The sequence below is a fragment of the Corvus brachyrhynchos genome, unplaced genomic scaffold, assembly GCF_000691975.1.
Source record: "Corvus brachyrhynchos isolate BGI_N302 unplaced genomic scaffold, ASM69197v1 scaffold10, whole genome shotgun sequence".
In the NCBI taxonomy this organism is placed as follows: domain Eukaryota; kingdom Metazoa; phylum Chordata; class Aves; order Passeriformes; family Corvidae; genus Corvus; species Corvus brachyrhynchos.
Window position 1 is genome coordinate 429,462 of NW_008236180.1, and position 21,318 is coordinate 450,779.

Here is a 21,318-nt window from a genome sequence, read left to right on the forward strand (position 1 = left end):
TCTCACTCCTTAGCTGTGATCAGTGCGAGTCTGAGAGCAAGCAGAGGTCCTTGGTAGAGTGTCAAGAAATGCTTTCTCCCCTGGATACACACCACAGCCTAAAGCTGTCTCCAGGCTTGGCTCAGGTTTTGCTGCTGATACATAAAGGAACCTGAAATGTCCTTGGTGATCTGGAGCTTCGTGTTTGCCTCTCTGCTGTGCAGTGAAATAGGTGGGATTGTATTGAGGGAAAGCTGGGTGGTGAAGGGGCTGCTTCCCCAGGAGCAGAGCCTGGGATAAAGAGGATCATGGCTGGAAATGATGTTGCACCTGCACTTCCTAGGACTGGGGCTTTCCACTCCTCCCAGTGAGGCTATGGCCTTGGATGGTGTACTTCATACATCCATGTGCTGTGTCCATGTGACTGAAAATAGAGGAGGAAGCACAGTCCCAAACAGGTTGGCTTCCCTCCTCCACACGCTTCAGTAGGAAGCAGCCTCAAACCTGAACTAGTAAGAGTCACCCTGCTTTAGGGCTTGTGTTGGTGATGGTGTGAGACATCATCTGGCTGCTGGTATGGGGGCAGTTGTACAGTGCAGCCATGTCCTTCAAGTGCTTCCTGAGGTTTGGGAAGGGGAAGGTAGCCCCTTTGGATGAGTGCTAATGTGCAGTTTGGTTGTGTGGATACTCAGTATCCACAATTTAAGGGCAGCAGACCTTTTGCCTGCCTCACTTGTGTGCTGAATCAGCCCAGAGGTGGAGAGGCTAAATTCTCCATAATGTGGATCCCCTGTAACCTTGGGCAAGTTGCCTTCACTGCACAGCCCTCACCATTTGTGGCTGAGCTATCACTTTTCTCAAGATAAGCTGGAATTGTGTGTGTTGTTGGATGACTTTTATCTTGCCATCACAGCCAGTGTGCACTTTCACTGTAAAAGGAACTGCTTTGCTTTATGACTTGCATGTGAGGGGGGATTATTTTGCAAGAGGTCACGGGAGAGTGAGAGAGTTATGATCAAGTTGTGCCCTCTGGAATATGCTGTGGGATGAAGATTTGGAGAGTGATATTTTCACTTTTCTTCCTTTCCCTTTTTTGATGTTGATTCAGAGCAGAAATGACCTTGGTCATTTTGTGTCAGCAAAGATGCCGAGCAGATCGGAAACAAAAGGAGAAAAGCAAGTCACTGTTTCAAGTGCATTTGTGGTTCAGTTGAATGAAAGCCCAGTGTTGCCAACTCATGATTTGATCATCAGTGCTGCAATGCATAGTCCTTTCCTATAGCTCCAGGTCTTGAGTTACAGAAGGTCTTAAAATACACTCTACTCACCACCACCCCCCCCTTTCCCTATAAGTTTCATGATTTCAAAGAAAATATGGGAAACATGACCTCAGTGCACCCTCAGGACTGAGGTGGTGGAAGGCAATGGATTAAAACTGGCTCAAACTGTGAAGTGAAGAGATGGTGATACACAGTTCATATAAAAAGATTTTAAAAAAAAGTGATTTCACTATTGCTGTGTCAAACTTTGAGCAATACAAGAGAAGTTCCTGGATTTGGGATCTGAAAAGGAGCTTCAAGTCATCCATTTGTATCTTCATGGATTGTGCTAAGTGGGTGGGAGCTGAGTTTGCAGAAATGTCATGGGATCTGCATGGCAGATGTGAAGGCAAGAGAGCAGCTTTGGTGAATTTTTACCAGCACTGTGGTCTTGGCCACATTTGTATAAATCCAGAGGAATACAGTTGTCTTGTGTAAACCAATGATTTCTTACTGTTACCAAATCAAAACATGTGAAACGAGATCATCTTGTGTCTGCCTCTTACTTAAAGTGACAATAAGAATTTTGGGTTTTCTCTCTTTTTTTCCTAATTTCTTTTTGATTAAGGGTGGAAAAACCTTTTAAGTCTCTGTGCATAGTGGGACACTGAATTGTCCTTGCTGACACCAAAACTGGTCTGTGCATAAACGAAGGGAATACTTTGCTTGATACTGTCAGCACTGTTGGATATTTGTGAGCAGGGTGAACATCCCCACATAGGAAATGCGTTAATTGGTCATCAGTTACTGCTTTAGGAGATCTGAAAGTTGCACATGGATTTGGAACTACAGCAAATGCTGTAGTCAGTCCTACAAAGCCAAGGAACAAACTAATACTCCAGTGGGAATGAAAAATCTCCTACTCCCATTCCTGACCTTGAGAACAGGTTTGGGAGCAGGAAAGGTGTTTTGTCTCTTCCTTCTATGTCAGTTGGTGCAGTAAAGAGATTTCCTTGGGAAGGAAAAAGATGTATTCTGTAGTCAGTAAGTTATGGACTGGTTTCTGGAGGGCAGTGAAGGGCAAGGTTGGGTTAGACTCTATCAGGGATACTTGCCAGGGTACATTTACTGACAGTGATTGGGGCTGTCAATGAGAATGACACTGGGGAGCACCCACCAGTACGTTTAAAACATGCTCTGTGAATTCAGATGTGAAGGAGGCCAGAGAAGATGTAAAAGACTTGGGAGGGATGTGGGAGCTCCTCCTTAAGGTGGGATTTTTGGATGCAATGACCTGTTTCTGTCAGGCTGTGTTTAAGTAGATAGGTTAATAACTGTTTTGGTTTTTACCATTAATCCTGCCTTTGATTAGTGCTTATGTTTACCATAGAGTGACCAAAGGACTGGTCAGAGGTGAATTTAGCAAAGAAAAATAATAATTCAGTGAATCCACCCTAATTTCAGTGTAACCTGACAGATTTTGCAGGAATGTTGTTGCCACTACACAGCCAAGGTAGGGTTGATCCCTCCTGCCAGTGTGTGAGACAATGATTTGGGGTATGCAAGCAAGCGGGCGTGATGCTCCTGTGATGGGACTGGCTCTCAAATGCTGCTGAGTTTCTGGGAGCACTGCAGAGCACATCCTGCCTCGTGGATGCCAAATACCCTCTTTTGCTCTACCCTGTGCTGGGAGTTTGTTTCTGCTGCATTTTTAGTTTTAAATATAAATTTCTCTGTTTTAAGAGAGAACAGCTGTCTTGGCTTAGTTGGCCAGGTTTTTCTTATACTGAGCCTAATTTACAAGATAAGGAATCCCTGGTCTGTGCAGTTCCCTCTAGTTCAAACATAAGGGATAAAGCCAAAAGGCAAAGCTGAGCTTGGGGAAGACAGAAAAGCAGTTTTGATGCCATCGTGTTATCTCCACAAACGTTGCACTTCATAGTCCCAGTCAGAACCCACCACCTTCCTAAAGGGAGTGTGTCTGAGAGGCAGAGAGCTGGAAAGATGAGAGGAGCAGAAAAGCCCAAAACAGGGCAAGAATAAATACTGGTTTTTTAAAGCCTGAAGGGGATGGAGCATGTAGTGGTCAGGTTATCAAGCCTTGGATCTATAAATAAAGGTACCATGTTTATTCCCTTTGGGGCCACATTGTCAAAGAGACTTTCCCCCCAGCGCCCCCCCCTTGTCAGCCAGAGGAGATAGACATAGTTTGTCTGGGAACAAAGTATGTGCCCCTTTCCCAGGGTCTGACACAGCTGTGGGGATGTGGGTATGACAGGGAAAGGTGCACTTCAAATAGACCTTTTCAGGCAGTGAACTCATTGTCACTTCAAAGAATCAGATGATTTACTGTGTCTGTTTATGGGCAAAATGTAACATCTTTATCTTTCTGTGGTGTGCTTAGGAGAGACATAACAGCCTGGTCATGTGCTGGAAAAAAATGACTCATTTCATATTGGGTCTAAATGAAACTAATGTATTACTCATTTTTATGCAACTCTATTAAATTGTACTTATTTAAAAGGGGGGGGGGGGGGGGGGAGGGTGAAGGAAGGACTACTACCTAAAGTCTAACCAAGATGTACTAGAAAATTAATTTAGAAATATGGTTGACCTCAGCTTCCTCATAATGAAAATCTGCTGACAAATCTTGTGATTTTGTTACTCTTTTTAAAGCAGCCCTTGGGATTGCTGGTAGTTCAGGTGTCAGGACCAGTTACTCATTCAGATCCTGGCTGGATGATTTTTCCATTGTTCTTCCAAAGAAAGACTTCATATTCAGTCATCCTTTGGGCTTTCTGCACTGCCTGTTGCTAGAGGATCTGAGTTCAGCCCCATTGCTGAGGTCTGCTGGTGGGGTGTGAAAGAGCTCTGCAGGCTGCTGAGCTGTGAGCACGGCTTCAGCAGCTCTGAACAAGGTGGTTGCTGCTCCTGCTGATGCTGAAATCCTGTGATGTGTCTGTGTACCAGGTTAGGTTGATGTCTGCCTCACAGCCCCTCATGGATTTTCTGCTGACTGTCCTCTGCTTAGAGCAAATAAAACCCCTTCTCCTTCCCAGCACTATTTATCATTGAATTCTGATTAACTGCAGTGCCATATCCAGAGAAGGCAGGAAAATGGCAGCACTTTTCAATTAGAGTATCCAGAACAACCTTGTCACCTCTTTCACAATCATTGCTTTTATTTTCGAAGGTTAAGATCATTTTCAGCAGCACTGAGAGCCATTTTCCTTCAGTGCGTATGCACAGAAGCCCCTCACACTGCGAAGCTGAGACTCAGATCATCCAGAGCGATCTCTGCATTCTCTGGTGTCCCTTTTTTCCATCAATGATTTCCATCCATGTCTGCTGAGTTCTCAGAATGGCAGATCTGTTCTGCCTGGGCATGGCAAACTGCTGGGCGTTTTAACCTCCTCCTCCCTCTCTCTCTGTGAAGTTTATGGAGTTGGGATGGAGCTGGTGGCTTGGTCACAGGGGTGTGAAATAGAGCGGCATCTACTCTGCTCTTCAGCAGCTACACCACAAGATCACTGTTCTGGGAGCAACCAGACATTATCTGGTGTGGATTTTGGTGAGAATTGAACTTAGAGAAGGGACTAAGAAGAGTGGATATGATATTTCATATTAGGGAATTGGTTTTATCTCTGCTTTTTTATGGGGTTTGTGTGTTTATATTCTAAATCACTCTTTTGACCATTGAAAACAAAGGAGCCTAAAGAATTGGAGTGATTCTGGCTGGTTTAAGGAGTGGGCAGACCCTTCTCTGAAACTGAAGAGATCTAATCCTTGCCCTTCAGTCAGGTAAGCTGTAAAAAGCACTTGTGCTTCTGGAAACAAGGACGGAAAGCAAACCTAAGTGGAGCCCTCAGAGCCCTCCAGCTCAAAGGGTTTCAATAGATTTATCTTAGTGGCTGTGTGAGAGAGACTGGCTAGGAAGCACCTGGAAACTTATCTAATTTTCCCAGCTATTCCGGTTCATCTAATGAAAGATCTTATTTCTGCCTACACACACTGTTGTGCCTTGGTCCTTAGACCCTCAGTGTTGAAGCAAAGCACTGCAAGAAAAATATTTACAAGACGAAATGGAAATATGGTTTCCTCCTGTTGTCGGTCCCAACTTTACCCCAGTTCTCAGAGGACTATGAAATGTTGTGCTTTATTAATGCCTTAGTAATGATGGAAAAAACATTATTTTTATTTTTCAGGATTTTTTATTCACTTTACACGTTGTCAGATGAAAAAAAAATGGCTGAGGTTTGCTGGCAGAGAAACTCTGGCGTGTTTTCAAAGGCCTTGGTGTGTAGCATAGTGCTTTTGGTATATATTAAAAAAAAAAATCAGATTTTCATTGTTGCATTTCTAATTAAAAGCTCAGTGAAATGTAGGAGGTTTTACAGCAGAAATTAAAAGTAAATAAGAAGAGGATTATAGCCATAGAAAGAAGCTGTGGAGACCTAAGCAAAGTGAAACCAGAGTTCAACAAATTCCCTGCATCTTTATGAAAATCGCATCTATGAGTCAGCAAAACAAGCTCTTCTCTCATCTAAAACTGTTCATCTTGGCCATGTTCACAGCCGTGGTGCTTCCAAGCCCGAGCAAGGCGGGGCTGAGGCAGGCACAGGACTCAGCTGTCTCCCAGTCTGGGGTTTGGGGCTGGGACCGAGCACATGGCTCCTCTCGACGCTTGTGTGGAGGGATGCTGGTTGTGGCCATGGGAGCTGTGGATGGAGCTCTCTGCCTCATGTGCCTGGCTGATTAATCAGGAGATGCTCTGCACGAGCCTGGGGTTGCAGCTCATCCATGGACTGTCCTCACCCCCTCAGTCGTACACACAAACAGGGGCAGCTCTGGCAGTCGGAGCTGTGGGTAGCTGGTGTTCACATCAGTGGGATTTTGCATGCTGGTTGTGGCTAGAATTGCAGCAACCCTTTCTATATTTATTTATTTACTTTCATTTTTTTTTTTACAACATTGTGGAATTACTCCAGGCATCTGACTTCCTCTGTCAGCCTTTCCTTGGCAAAGCAGCCTCACCTCCCCAGCATTGTGACTCAGGATGCTTGTCTTGCTGGCTAAGGCTTTCTCTCCCTTCCTCCATGTCATCATACACCCTTGCCCTCCCTCCTAGCTCCGGCTCTCTGGCATGTTTAGCAGCAGAGCTCGTTGAAAAACACAACCATCTTCTTCAGTGTTGATCCTCTTTTGACCTCCCCGGCCCCGCTCTCCCGAGCCGCCCTTCCCTGAGCAGAATCCCAAACAACCTCCTTTGCCCGCTAATGCAGCGTTAAGATGATGAGCACTCAAATCCCTGAGATCTCTCCTTCCTCACAGAGGTTAAAGAGAATCGTTTTTGAAAACTGGAGCTTTCCGCCAAGTTAAAAGGGAGGAGATCAATGGGATCTGTGCAGCCCTGACACAGTGCCCCGGAGGTCACGAGCTCTTCCAGCACTGTCTGAATCACAGAGCTGGTTAGGTTGGAAAAGAACTCTAAAATCATAGAGCCCAACTGTTAATCTAGCACTGCCAATTACACCATTAAACCATGTCCCTAAGTGCCACATGTCCCATCTGGAAAGATTCAGGATAAACCATGTGGGTGGGAAATGCAGGACTGCCACAGGTAGGAGGTTTTGCAGGAAATTTTTTGTGAGGAAGCTTCTGGTCCAGGATGGCTGGCTGGCTGCATTCCAAAATCGATGCCATCTGAAGATAACAAGGCATGAATTTCTTATCTATTTCCATTCTTATTAGCAGCCTGGAACTGGGCATGGTGGAGAGCACTTGGGTCCTGCTCTGTGGGCAGGTTACTCGGTGTGAGCTTGGCCAAGGGCTCCTCCAGCAGCTCAGCTGGAGGCAGGGACTGGGCAGGGACTCACTCAGCCTGGCTGGTGCTTCCCATGGCTCTCATGGCTGGCTGCTACCTCCATGGAGGTCATGTCCCCTCTTCTGGCCAGCCCTCAGTGAAACCTTCAGCCCCTTTTCTCCCCCAGGCAACACCTGGGTGACATCCCAGGAGATCAGGGTCTGGATATCAGGAGTGACTTTAAATAGCAAAACCCTTGGGAATGAGGCCATGGAGCGGGAGGGTATAACCTGGTAGACAATGAGCTCATGTGCTTCTTTTTGATTTTGTTAAAGGCAATCTCTTCTAACTACAAAAAGTTTGTGCAAAAAGAAGACAAATGGTAGACACTAAATGCAGTTTAAGATAGCCAATAGTAATAAAAATAGAGGGATTTATTGAAATTGGACTTAATTTGAAAGTCTATTTTGATCTGGTCCCTGTGCTCCATTCATCATGTGGCTGTCTGGTCATCATTTTCAGGGCTGCTGACCCCTCAGCATGCAGAAGCTTATGCAGAACTGGAGATGTATTTGTGCAGGCATTAATTGTGCAGTCATTCCTGTAAAAACCAGGGGTGAGCTCATTAGGAAAAGGGAGTAAAAGGGACTAAAGATCCCCACCAGCTCTGTTTGGACTAATTCATGTGCTCTCTTGGTGTACAGTGGGGTTGTACACACATTTCCAGTCCTGTCTTTTCTGCTCAGATTAAGGCCAGGCCTTAGCAACAGAGGCTGAGGCAGGGGTCTTGAAGACAAAAATCTGGTTTCTATTTCAGGCAGCGCCACTGCAACATGCTTTTTAAGAGGGCTGGTGGAATATGCTTTTCCCACAACCAAAGGGAAATGCACTCAAAAGGGAGTGTTAAGAGGAAGGCAAGGGAACTCCTGGGTACCCTGAGAAACACACAGCCCTCCACAGAACGGATGTTCTCTGACTTTTCTCCCCCACACCCCTTTTTCCCCTTCCTTTAGCCCTTGATCTGTTTAGAAAGTCCCATTTGTTTGCCTCTCTGGTTTCCATAACCTCACTGACACTGAGGCACTGAGGAGAACCCAGTGTTAGTGGCTTAGCCATGGAAGTTCAGCTCAGTCCAGCTGTGGGCAGTTCAGTGTTCACCCTTCCTTTGTTTTTTGGTTTGGGATTTTTTTTTTTCCACTACCATGTCCATTTCTGCAGAAGCAGCTGACACTTTAGTCATAGGGCCAGAGTCACAGATCTACCAAAGCTCTTAATACTCAGTTGTATGTTTGTGTGTGCATTTTCTTTTTCAGGGTAAGTACATCTTTTGGGGATGGAATAACAGTTTGTCCAAGAATCAACAGTCTTCAGGGAGCCAAATAGTTTTGCAGCCAAGGTTTGTGCTCTTTCCTTGAGGTTTGGGGGATGAGTTGCTTGCCTGTCCTCTTACATAAAAGAGGAGAAAATTGTCAGAATAAACACATTTTTAAATATACAACACCATCAGTCAGAGCATAAGAGGAGCTCATTGGCTGGAAAAGAGATCAAGGCAACCGGGAATTTGGATGGCCTGACTGAGGACTTTGGACTGAAAGGTTCTTTTTCATTCACTGGAGCTAGTAATTTTTTTTCTTTAGGTAATCAGCCAGGAAAGAAAAAAAAATATATCCTCCTCCTTCCTGCAGGCAGTGAGTCTTGACTCAGAATCCTATTTTGCTGTTTTGTAATTTTTTTTTTTTTTTTTTCACAGAAACAGATTGCTACTGGGTATGAGTCCTTGCCTCGGAGCACACAGGAGAAGCAGCCAGCATGCAGCTCTGCTTCTGTGGTGGTTCATTGCTCTCTGATTCACAAGTCAGTGACTAATTCAGGCTAACGATGGTCATCTGAGGACCAGACGCTCAGTTTTACAGTCAGGGTTAGGTCAGCTTTAATCAGCCCTGCCCAGGGAGGGAGCTCTGGTAGGAATTGGACTGCACAGAAAATCCTGGTGCACTATTTTTTGGTGAGCTGCAGGACATTTCTGTACAATTGGTTGTGCATATAGGGAGGAGAGGTCCTTGCAGCTGTTCCTTCTCAGGGTGCCATCAGGACTTTTGCAGTATAAATTCCTACTTCCTGGGCATAGCTAGGTTTGCAGTTTTCCCTGTGATTACACCAGGACAGGGGGAGAGGGAAGGTGGGACAGCTTTCCTGTGTATGCTCAGAGCAGCAGGACACTGTCTTCGACATCAACACAGAGCAGTTGTCTGTGAAATTTCATTAAATTTACAGGCAGCGATTGTTATTCCAGAGCAAGGAGAGGAGGTGGAAAGAGGCTGAGGTCCAGCTAGGAGTTGGCTAGACTAGTTCTTGGATTGTTTTCCACGCTGTGGTTATCCTTATCTGCATCTGGAAACTGGAGTGTGTTGTATGTGTTTGTAAGAGCAGGCGGATGTGTGAAGTGTTCTGGCAAAGTCAGAGACCTCATTTTCCCCTCAGTATAATGCAGCCTGATTAGATTGTTATTGACATGCTGAGAACCTGCTAGGGTTGTTACATCTCTGTGGAAAGGCATCTGTCCGTTCCTCTTCTCCCTTCTGCCTGGAAGGATTGCAGAGCTGGAAATGGGAAGGACCTTTCAGATGGCAAATCCAGCTGTGAAAGAAATCTGCTGGGAAAGCACAGTGTGCCCGCCAGCTGACCAGCAGTTTGACAATGTATGTGGAGCTGTGAGCCAATTAATAATATCAGTTTGGAACAATTAGTAATTCCCAAATAGGCAAAAAAGTAAGAGAAAAAGAAATAACCCACAATAAACCCCTCAAAACTGCTGTATTTTGCTGGATGGTTTTCATCCTGTAGATCATTACCAACCAGAGTTACTGGCAGTGTTTGGGTGGTTGGATTTGTCTGACTTACTGCACCATGTGAGAAATGTGCAGTGTTCCATGAGCTGTCACAGCTTTGACTGTTCAGGCTAAAGCAGAGAGGTGTGTGCAGTGTCCAGAGGAGGCTGTGGATGTCCAGAGGAGGCTGTACAGTTCTGTATGGAGGTACCTGTCCGAGCTGCCCCCACTGCAGTCTCCGGTGGTGGGGATCTCCACCTCATGGCTCTGGGCAGCTGAGCGTGTCTGTGCTGCTCTCTGTACTCCAGCTGCTTCATGCTGGATCGGCTCAGGTATTTCTACCTAGTGCTGCACAGTGACTTCTAAACAAAAGCAAGAGAGGGTGTGGCCTAACTGGCTTTAAAAACATTCTCCTTCCCAAAAATGGCTCTTGTGAACTTTGCACCGTGAGATGGTCAGATAATGGCAATTCTCACATTCAAGATTTGCCATTGCAGGATGAGGACAGACTCAGTATAAATATCTGGGATGTTGCTCTCTTTGATCACAGCTGACGCAACCTCAAAAATCCTCATCCTGAAAGCTCTCTGAAGACAGATTTGTCTCCAAGAATGATTTTGGGTTCAGCAAAATTGCATGTTTCAGTGAAATGATATTTCTTTTCGCCAGCTTATTTATATTCATCATAATTGTCTCACTGTGATGCCTCCTATTCATTTGCTGGATCCACTTGTCTTGCATCTTGTTCTGACTCTGAGTGCTTTTTAGGGTAAGCCTGCCTTTTGAGAATATGCATGATTGGTACCATTGGAATAGTTTTCATGTGCTTGCAAGAAGTGCATTGCTAAGCAAAGCAAGCAGGGGAGCTGGGAGAGATGAGTGGAAAATGACTACATGAAGAAGAGGGAAGAATTAAAATAGATGGCGAAGAGTTAATCAAATAAACAAAGGTTCCTTTTTTTAAAAAAAAACAACTCTTGCTCTTTTTTTTCTTTCTTTGAATAATCTCAGTCTGGTAATGATTGCACTGGCCAACCCTTGGTACCTTTCTGTCTGATTACAGCTGGGTTGTAGTGGTAGTGATGAGTTACCACAACAGTCTGTTATTGGCAGTGTTAACTAATGCCCCTCATTAACTAAGAAAGGACATGGATGGGAATATTTTCAGGCTATTCCTGGCTTATAATGACTTAAATTTATTTTTAAATATATATTTTTTTAATTTACCAGGACACTTTTGTTCTTAAAAGGAAAGCTCTTCAGTCTTGATGTTTTTTGGGGTTTTTTCCCTTCTTCTATAAATTCATGCTTTGAGGAGAGTTAATATACTACCCAGTGAATTTTTGAAGGTCATGTTCAGTGCCACCAGCATTGCACAGAGGATCTTTGAGAACAGCTCTTTGTCTGTGCAGGTGTTTCTGTTCTGTGTTGCTCTGTGAACCTACCAAAAGAGTGGGTGCCTTTCTGGCCACCGTGTGTAGATACCAGAGATGATGCTGCAGTGTATAAATGGTAGCAGAGGGGACCTGTCAGTTTGCTCAGTCCTGGCTTGCAAAGCTCTAAAGGAGGCTATTTAGATGTGGGTGGAGAAGGAGCTCCAGAAGGGCTGGATCTGTGAAGGAAATATTACTTGTGTGAGTTTAGCAGAAATATGACCTGCTGCACTGGCTCCGTCTGTCACTCTGCAAGAGCTTAGGGAGGAATTAGGTGTTTCTGCATTTACTGTAGAGGATGAATCTTCTTGAGGACACAGACCCATAAGGTGGCAGATCTGTCCAGTGATGGGGAAAAATAATTTGCTTACACCTAACAAAGGAGTAGAAACTATGAAAAATAAACCCTTAAGGATTCTGAAATTTTTCTCACAGGATAAGAGCTCTTGTCCTGGGGTTGCTTTAGGCCTTTTAGTACTATGGAACTTCCCCTCCATGATCACAGACCCTGTAAATTGCATAGAGGAACAACATAAAAATCTTCACAGGCGAAAAGCTGTGGGGAAATACACTGAGGACAGCTCCAGTCCCCTACATTTTTGGCTATTATACATAATGTGGTTAAAACAGAAAATTCCCAGATTATCTGTGAGCATGGGATGCAGACAACAGAAGGTGCTAAATGCTTCCTCACACCTTTGAAAGAAAGGTGATGTAAAGAAGAAAAAGCAGGCTAGAGTTACTTTTGGGCACTGATTGAGTAACAGAGTGGGATATAAGAACATCTAGTTTCTCTTTTAAATCCTCTCTGGATGCACTTGGTGTCGAGTGCAGGTTTTCCTCTCCCATCAGACAGCCTGTCATGTGTGCTCCACATTGATGAATACCAGCTCTGCCACACGTTTCCTGGAAAACAGTACATTAAGTTACTCCTCCTTGTAACTTTCCTTAAAATCAAGTACAAACTATGTATCAGTCATCATAAATAAATAGAAAAAACTCTGAGACTGGGATCATCTGTCTGCTGTAGAGGGGAAAGATATTCTCCCAGTGTATCCTACAGCTGCCCTTGCTCCTTTACTTTCACAACCTGTATTTATTTATGAGTATACCCAGTATGTTTTGTGTTCCTTTACTCAGTCTTTTGTCTGGGATAGGTGAGTTTTAAAACTTGTAGCACTTGACTGTCTCCCACCATATTAAACTGTGATTACTTTTAGATGGTCAAAGTCCCAGCACAGACAGGGTAAGGATGAGGAAAGGACCAGGGGAGATGGTCACTGTGCACCTTATTTATCCAGTACACAGTGAGCTACTGTCAACCTTTCTCCATCAGGTCCCACACCTGGAACTCATAGCTCGCACAGAATTTCAGAGCTGTTTCTTTCATGAGGTCTGCTTGTGTGGCACCCATGTGATCCCCATTTCAGATTCTTGTACCTGCTTACAGTTCATCTGGTCCATTTCTGCAACTTGTTCTTGCTCCTCAGACCTAGAGTTCCATCCAGCCTGTGGTTGTCTTCACCTGGCCCAAAGCATGTGTGAGAAATGCTTGTCCCTGATATGAGATCACAGCTCTGACCATCACCTGCCAATCAGCTGAGTTGGAACTTATAAAATGTAGTTGTGGGAAGAAAGAGGTAGATATGGAAATTGCTCCTTAATAGTAAACATTGCTGTGGGCTTGCATTGCTGTTTTCTAGTCTGTGACTTGTGTGAGGGAGCAGAAAGGCTGTCATTCAGTGGAGCTGGTGGTTTGGTACTGATCACCAACCACTTGGCCTTTTCAAATATGAAATGCTGCAAATGCTCCATCTGCAGAAGCCATAAAGTGATTGCTGGGCAGGACTGCTCTGAAGACGTTGAGTGGAGCCAGATGAGGGTAACCTGAGATCCTCACTGTGAGCCTTTGGGCTCAGAACCGCATTTGATCCAAGTTTACACTTGATGTGTAGTGGAAATAGGTTTGAGGGGAATGCCACGAGTCTCTTCAGACTCTGCTGGTCAGCTGTTGGCATCAGGTTGTGTGGTTGAGACTTACAGTCTTCTTGCATCAGCTCTGCTGCCTCTAAATGAACTGAAGGAGAAATCCAAGGAGAGTCTCTCTGACATTGTTCAGTTTTAAACAAGGCACTCAAAATTATAAATATTCTTGACTCTTCCTGGTGTTTGACATCAAAATGTCACAAGGTGCAAATATGACACCTGGCAGTCTATTGATGGGGGGAGAAGAATCCCACTTCTGCTTGGCATTTTGTTGGATGTAGGAGCAGTTGTGTGCTTGTAGTCTCAGTAGTTTTATTATTTATTTTAGCAGCAAAAATAAAATATCTACAGGAACACACAACAAGAATTACAACAACTCAGAACCTGAAGCAGCAGTTGTTTCTTAGCAGTGGTAGATACTTGGGCAATAGTTGGGAAAGAGGTCATTAGAGCTTCTTTCCTTTGGGAGATTCATTCTTCTGCCTCAGAAATGCCTGTATTCCCAACTGCTTTTCTGTCTGTTAAATAATGTGGGTGTATGATTTGAGTCCTGAGACATAAAGGATGTAAGCATGTACCTGAAATTAGGCCTGTGTGTGCTTTCTGCTGAGTAAGTGTGTCCTAGTCAGGTATTTAAATTTTAAATGCACTGGGGCCCTCAATCATAAAGTAAGCAAATTTCAGCCTAGACAGCAGTGGGAGGAATAAACATTAAGCTCAAAACAAACTGTTATCAAAGTAGCTCTTCAGACTATGTAGAATTACACTTTAAGATGGGCAGAGCATCTTTAAAACCCTTTTGCAGTAGCTAGGAGCTTATACATTAGCTTTCATGAGAGGCATTACAGATGTCTGTGAATATTATATAAACACCAGCCTGTTTGCAACAGTTTATAAACTTAAATATTTTATAAGAAAATACTGAACATTTAACTCGCCTTGTATTTTTTATACAGCAATAAAAACACCATTTTTTATCAAAAGTTGCTGGGAAGCCTGACTAATAATGTAACACTTTGTTATAAACTAGGAGGAAAGTTCACTGGTCTAGAATTAATAAGGTGTGTAATCTGTACAGGAATTTTTACACTACAGGGAGAGGCAGCTAACTTTGTCTTTGCTTGTGCATAAAGATGCATGTAATTTGTGAGAATGTTCTCTGATGCATCTTTATGTCTCTGTGGCTAAAGAGGTTTCCGTGGTTTTCAGCTGGACATTGCTTGGAAAAGGAAAATACCATGTTCACACATGTGAGACATGCATGGACCTGGATATCTTTGCTGAGTGACCGTTCTGCAGGAGGCAGGAAACTGCAAGTTTTAGACCTGAGCGTTTTCTCCCACTTATATGTATCAATGGGAGCTGCCTTCCCAAGATGGAAAAGTGTAAAACAACGAGTGAGCAAGGTTTAGGACATAACCCTTGTTTTTCACAATTCACCTTGACATTTCCAGCAGGAAGGCAACAGCTTTGCCCTCTCCAAGCAGAGCAGTTGTGTACTGTAAGTGAAGCACCATGTAGGCTTCTGGGGACTTTTAACACAGGTATACCAGGCAGCTGTGAGTTTTCAGAGGTATCAGGCTTAAGTAGCAGCTGAATGGAAGTTTGAAAATCACAGCTTGAAGGAATAATTAGGAGGAGGAAAAGTTTCAACTTCTAATTATTTTAAAATCCATATCTTGTTGTTAACTCAGTTTTAATTTTTTTATGTCTCTGCTGCTCATTATTGTCAGTGTTCTGATTCTACTGATCAATTTGATTACTTTCATTGTTTCTATTGCCCAAATATCTTTATCAAGATTGGCCTTTAATGCAAATATACACTTGGTTTTCAGTAGAAATTCAGCTTCTAATTTTGTAGGTATTTAATTGGTTGCTTCCCTTCTATACTCTATACTAACAGTTGCCCAAGAGTGTTGTTCCATTAAAGATAACTGTGCCTCAAGAAAAATCCTTCTTCAGAAAGTGCTGTGGGCCAAGCTGGGATGACACAGTAGTAGAAATGCTTGTCCCTCTCTAATTGTCACTATTGATGAAATGAATGTGTGTAACAGCAGGAGAAAGCTTTCCATGATTAGTAAATTCTTATCCTTTGTCTTCTCCAGAACACAGCAACCCATCTAGGCTGTAAATCCATTTGCAAGGCTGAATGCATATTTTTCACTCTAAAATTTGCACAACACTTGGTCAGTTAGAGCAGAAGAATAAGCAGCATCTGAGATTTTGAATTATTTAGGCATGTACCTTTCCTCACGGAGTGATAAGACTGTCCCCAAATGACCCACCAGCACTAGGTGTGAAAGAATTAACTTCTTATCCCTTAAAAGGAGACCAAAGCATTAACTGCAAGGATCCAGAGTTACAGGGTATTTGTACTGCTTAATTCTTCCAGGAATCATGGAACTGGCTTTGCTTAATGGAAGATCATGCGTGTTGAAGGGGAAATTCCTTTCAGATCTACACAGACATCAGGTCAAAAATTTGTACTGGCCAAAAATGTTACTGCAGTTGACTAAGGTAGGCTGAAAAATGGTGGCCAGGAAAATGCATGCTGGAATAAATGATAGTGTTGATGTGGCCAGATGTCTCACATATGTATGTCAGGATTAATTCCTATAGTTATTTCCACTTTACATTGGCATAAACATTGTAGAAAATAAGGTTAGCACTTGTGCCATCTACAGAGCAAATGCCAGTGCCAGCCAGAGTTGTGCAATGTTTTTTGTGTGTGTTTTTCCTATAGCTTGAACAGGAGTGTGGCTTCCTTGGAGCATGGAAATGTTGGAAGATCTATAACCAGGCTGGTCCCTACAGCTTGAAACATTCTGCAGGCAGTTCTTTTCTATAATTTTATATTTGTATTTCTATTTTGAATAATTCAGGAAGCCATCCAGTCTCTTTTGTTTAACGATTCTATCAGGCCACCTCAAGCTGTGAGGCTGCAATGGGTGAGACATGGTCCTTCATCCCCACAAGTTTTCTTATTTTTTAACAAGGTTTATGAGCTCCATTTGAGTCGTTGGAAGCTGAGGTATTAGATGACTTGGCCAAGGTCATACAGGAAATTTGGTCTGAAGAACCAAACATATGATTGCTGCTGGTTTCCAAGCCAGCTCTCAAACCACTGGGCATCCTTCTTAATTTCCAGTCTTTTCTGGCATTGCTACCAACTTTCTGGTCCAATTCCTCAACCACGTTGTGCCTCTCCTTCACTTCTGTTGCACATAAATCCAACCTCAAAAGGTAACATATCAAAGAAATCAACAGGTATGCAGCAATTTCCTCAGCCAGTTTCACTTCTCCTTCGCTTCACAACTTGCCCACCAACAAATTTATTTCTCGCTTGGAGCATTTCACTGAACCATTTCTATTCAAAAGTATCTGTTAGCACTTTGCTAAGCCTCAGACGGAACATCTTTGATCCACCCATTTCAAGATTAGATGGATGACAGAACCCAAATTCTAGCTCCAAAAACATCCATGTTTTAGAGGTATATTCAAAGCCCAAGCTTGGATTTGGCTCTCAGTGTGGTTACTTTGATCTGTCTTCAGATCTGGATGCCGTGTCCTGTGACATCTCTGTTTCTAGCACAGAATCTCGTGTTCCTATCTGTGTGAGAGCTCTGAGACATGATGGGTGCCTCCGAGCACCTCGTGTGGGAAACGGCACCAATGGATCCTCTCAAATTCCATTCAGGTTGTGTTCATGTGCAATGGGGTTTTTTCACAGTTGTTGTTTTGTTACTCACCTGGAGGCACAGGGAATTTGGCCTTTTGACAGAAGCAAAAATGCAAGAAATCCCACTGTTTGTGGCGTTCTTATTGCACTCTCTGTTTTCCATGCAGCTGCTTCCCACTTCCTAGAAATCACATCACCACTGCTCCTCCCCCTTTATCTCCTGTCCCCACACAATGAGAACATGGTCTGGTTTTTTCCCCATGGATGGGAAAGCCAGGGCAAGCTTGGTACTGTGGTCTTTTGCACTAACAGAATTTCAGTGCAATTCGATGTTCAAAAATTTTGGTTTGGGATAATTGGGAGTTGTTTATATCCTTGTGCTGCTGATTATGTTGTCATATACCACCATTACTGGTGTCCTCAGGAACAGGATTATCTTTGCTTGGAAACAAAACCTCCATTTTAACCACTTAAATGCTGGTTAATGTAGCTGATAAATGGGAAGAAAAATACGCCCTTGTTGTTACTGGATATATGAGACACTCAAAAATCATAGTGATGAGGGTTGAATAAACAGATAGATAGACAAATAAAACATAATCACTGTAATTTTTCTCATAAAATTATCAGGGCACCACAATTTTTCTTTAGACTCTTTAGGGCAGAGTCTCCCACTGCTCAGTAGAATCACTTCTTGCTCTCTCAGTTTGAAAATAACTTTCTGTGCATTGAGATCATACCAAACTTTCCAAGCTGTATCTTCCTGGGGTTTTGTACCCTCCAATTATTTCTGCATGCATCTGGAATTCACATCTCTGGGTCATGGTTATTCCCCTGGCTCACTGGAATGCCAGGGTTACCCATGAATTCCAGTGGATAATTCTAGTAATGGAAATGAGCTGTGGAAGGTATGGGGCTTGTCAGTCCCGCTTCTCCTCTGCTTTACTGGGACAGCTGGACCTGGTATTTGCTACTATTCCACTGGAATGGACTGGGGCTAAATATTCTTCGCAGCATTTTGAGAGTTAAAAAGAAGTTTAAGTATAAATCACATTTGCAATCATAAGACATTTTTAGATTTCCAGAGTGGCACATGAAAGCTTTCTTGTGATATTATTATTATTATTATTATTATTATTATTATTATTATTATTATTTTGTTGGATGTTTTCTGTTTTTTTGCTTTAAGGCCCAATCAATAATATGTACAATAAATTCTAAAGTTTTGTATCAATTTCCAGCCAATCTGAGGTTTTCAGCAGTAATTTTCCTCTGATTTCATGGGATCTGGGACCTGGAATGCAGCAACCTAGATGTACTTTGTTAAGAGAAAGCATTGTCTGCATCCAGAGTTTTCATAACATCTAATTTAAATTGCATCTTGGATTTTTTGGAGGAAAAAAAAAAGCATCAGACACTGTAGAGAGGAAAATGAGCCATTTCCTTAGCTTGAACCTGCATGAATTAGTGGTAAAGTGTTGATCTCTAAACTTGCAGTTTCTGAACCATAAAATCTGTTTATTTCACCCTATAAAAGAACATTTTAACTTATATGGCTATTTAAGTTTAAAAGCTATTAGAGAAGTGGGTGGGGAGAGGAAAAGAAGCAGCTTGAATCAGTAATTCAAGCTTGCAATACAATCTTCATCTGCTGCATAGCTTGCATAGAAATCCCCTTCAATGTGGATTTTCTGTGCTCGTAGCAGTCCCACCATACAGGAAATATACAGTATATATTTCCAACATTATCCATAATTGTAGTAAAGCTTATAAAGCAACCCATTCCTTGTGTGTTCCTGGTGATCTGCACTTACTGGATATTCTCAAGTATGCATTTAAAGGAGGCAAAAACATAGCAAGAGCTGGCAGAAGTCATCTGCAGTGACTTTCCAAAGGGAGTTGGGGGAAGGTCTTTATTGACCTGCTCTTACTGCAGGAACAGCAGTGGCTTTGATTGAAAACCACCCTACCTGTGCTTTCTTTTGTATCTGAATTTCAGTGGAGTAACGACAGATTGAAAATGCTGGGGCTAAAACCGTGTGGATGCAGTCCCTCCTTGGGTGGGCAGGACAAAGTCACAGCACCTTCGGGAGAGGGATGGAGAGTGACAAGGAGGGACTGCTCCTGCTCTAGGCAAGGCAGGGATGGAGGGAGCCTGGATCCTTTTGTTGCACCCTCCTGCTACGCTGTGCCTTGGAGAATCCTGAAGAAAGCAGAGAGGGGCGTGTGCTGATTCGAATGCAAGGTGAGTGCTTGTCCTTTGTGCCAGGGTGGGGCACAGGGAGGGACGGCTTTGCACAGCCTCTGATGCTCAGTGACACACACACAGAGCAGCCTTGCTGCAGCAGTCACCCTCAGGGAAAGGGAAGAGAGGTTTTGATTCTCTGCCTGCAAAATTGGTAGCAAATTGTCAATGCTTTGAGAGGCTGTGCTTCACTTGAGCTGTGCAGGCCTTTTCCATCTAACTATCCCTGAACTTGCAGTACCTCGCTAAAAATAGTTCAAAGCATAACCATGAGTTCCCTGAACTGTGATCCTACCAGTTCTGTATTATTCGATTCACCATGCCTTTGAAAGTATTCATCCTTCCCCTCATAAAACTTAAATCAGCTTGTTCTTTGGTCCAAGAGTTGACATCATTATGATGCTACATCCTATGTAATGGTGTGAGAGCTGGAAAAGCATTCACAGCAAAACCACGCAGTGAATTGAATTTGCAGTGCCTCAGCCCTTGCAGTCTGAGCTCCCTCCTGCCCTCCTCATTTACTTGAACTTTTAAAACCTGTGTGCAGGTCCTTGGAAATACCCCACGATAACAGCACCACAGCCTTGAATATTTATCAAGGGTCTTTTTAATGTTCCCACTTTTCTTTCCATGACCCCTCTTATTTTACAATGTTTGGGGGAGCAAAAATGATTGTTTTACCAAAATAAGCTAGATTTCTTGCCAGGTTCAGTGGATAGAATCTTGTTGACAGATTTGGAAAAGATTATTCTTTCAGTACCTTTTCAATTATTTTTTTAAGTGTGTCTGCCATGTGCTGTTTCCAAAATCAGCCCACATTGAACTGTTTAATATTATATGGCGACAGGGACAAATTAGCACCTTTCATTTTCCTATCAAAATTAGCACATCCCAAGAAGACATTTCAAGAGCTACACATCCCTTATTTAGAAATAAATGTAGGAATCTACTTAAATGTGTTCATCTCAAAATCTTGGCACAAATAAATTTTGAGGGATTTGCCATTGATTTCAAACACCTTAGAATTTTGCCCATTTTCATTGAATCATAGAAAGGCTTTGGTTGGAATGGACCTTAAAGACCATCTAGTTCCAACCCCCCTGCCAGTTTGCTTACATGTGTTTGGAGTTACCTTTCTCCCTCCTGTGTTTTTCATATGATGATTTTTTATTTTTGGTGACAAGGTCTTTTTAGAGCCTGAAACACACCTCATCCCTTTGCCGGAGGGCTTCCTCACAGCATGAGATGGTGTTTTGTCTTTTTCATCCCTCTTTTCATGCCTAACTTGGCCTCCGGGTTGGTTTGTTCTTCCCTCTTCCTCTGGAACATCTGGAATGGGCCACAGCTGAAAATGGGCTAATGGGCAGGGTGCAGAGATGCTTCTGGTGATAGAAGGAAGTTCCTCCAGCTCCTGGCTGGTGTGTATTGCCCCTGGTCACGTTGGCAGGGATTGCTGTCCTTTGTTTATTGCTGTGCCTCCCTCCAGCAAAGGACACAACTTCCTCTCCAGGCACTGCTGGTATTCAAGGCTTTTTGTCTTTTTCGTTAGAAGTCTGAAGTTTGTTATCAAGTATTGGATCTTCCTGGGTGGCTTGTGTTTAGGTGGGTGTTGGAATTCTGACGTTAGCGCCAAGATTGCTGCCACGGCAGGGGTAAAATGAAGTAGACAGTGTTTTGAGTTGTGTGCTGTGTGGCTGGGGGATGTGATGCTAAAAATAAAGGAAATAAGCAATATTAAAGTGTGCAGAAAATGTTTAGATCCATACTCCAGGACATGATTTAGTGGTGGACCTGGCAGTGCTGGGTTAATGGTTGCACTCCATGATCTTGGAGGTCTTTTCCAACCTTTATGATTCTACAGGCCTGATTTTACTGCCATAGGAATTGGCTCTTTAGATCATTTGTGCTCGCTGAAGCTGCTATGCACTTGAGGTTCAGATTCATATTCTTTCTGCCAGTTTTGGTCCATGCAGATACCTTGGGTTAACAGAACAGAGCATACTAATCCAAGTCAATATGTCTGTGTATTTCACTTTTCTGTTTGAGAATATTAAGGCCAGATTCTCATTTATACTAAGCCCACTAGCAATATTCTGGCAACAGAAA

The 21,318-nt window shown here is 43.2% G+C and overlaps 1 long non-coding RNA gene across 8 annotated transcripts in view; it reads left to right on the forward strand.

Annotated features, from left to right (window-relative positions):
* Positions 1-21,318, forward strand: part of LOC108446335 — a 129,580-nt gene that overhangs the window by 46,591 nt on the left and 61,671 nt on the right. For 5 of the 8 annotated variants that reach the window (XR_001861502.1, XR_001861499.1, XR_001861500.1 and 2 more), the window contains 3 exons: positions 8,355-8,437; positions 8,792-15,805; positions 18,981-19,212. The exons of 1 other annotated variant lie outside the window; for it this stretch is intronic. This is a non-coding gene — a long non-coding RNA (uncharacterized LOC108446335). The remainder of the gene's footprint in view (positions 1-8,354; positions 8,438-8,791; positions 15,806-18,980; positions 19,213-21,318) is intronic. 2 more of the 8 variants (XR_001861504.1, XR_001861505.1) reach the window with 1 other exon arrangement.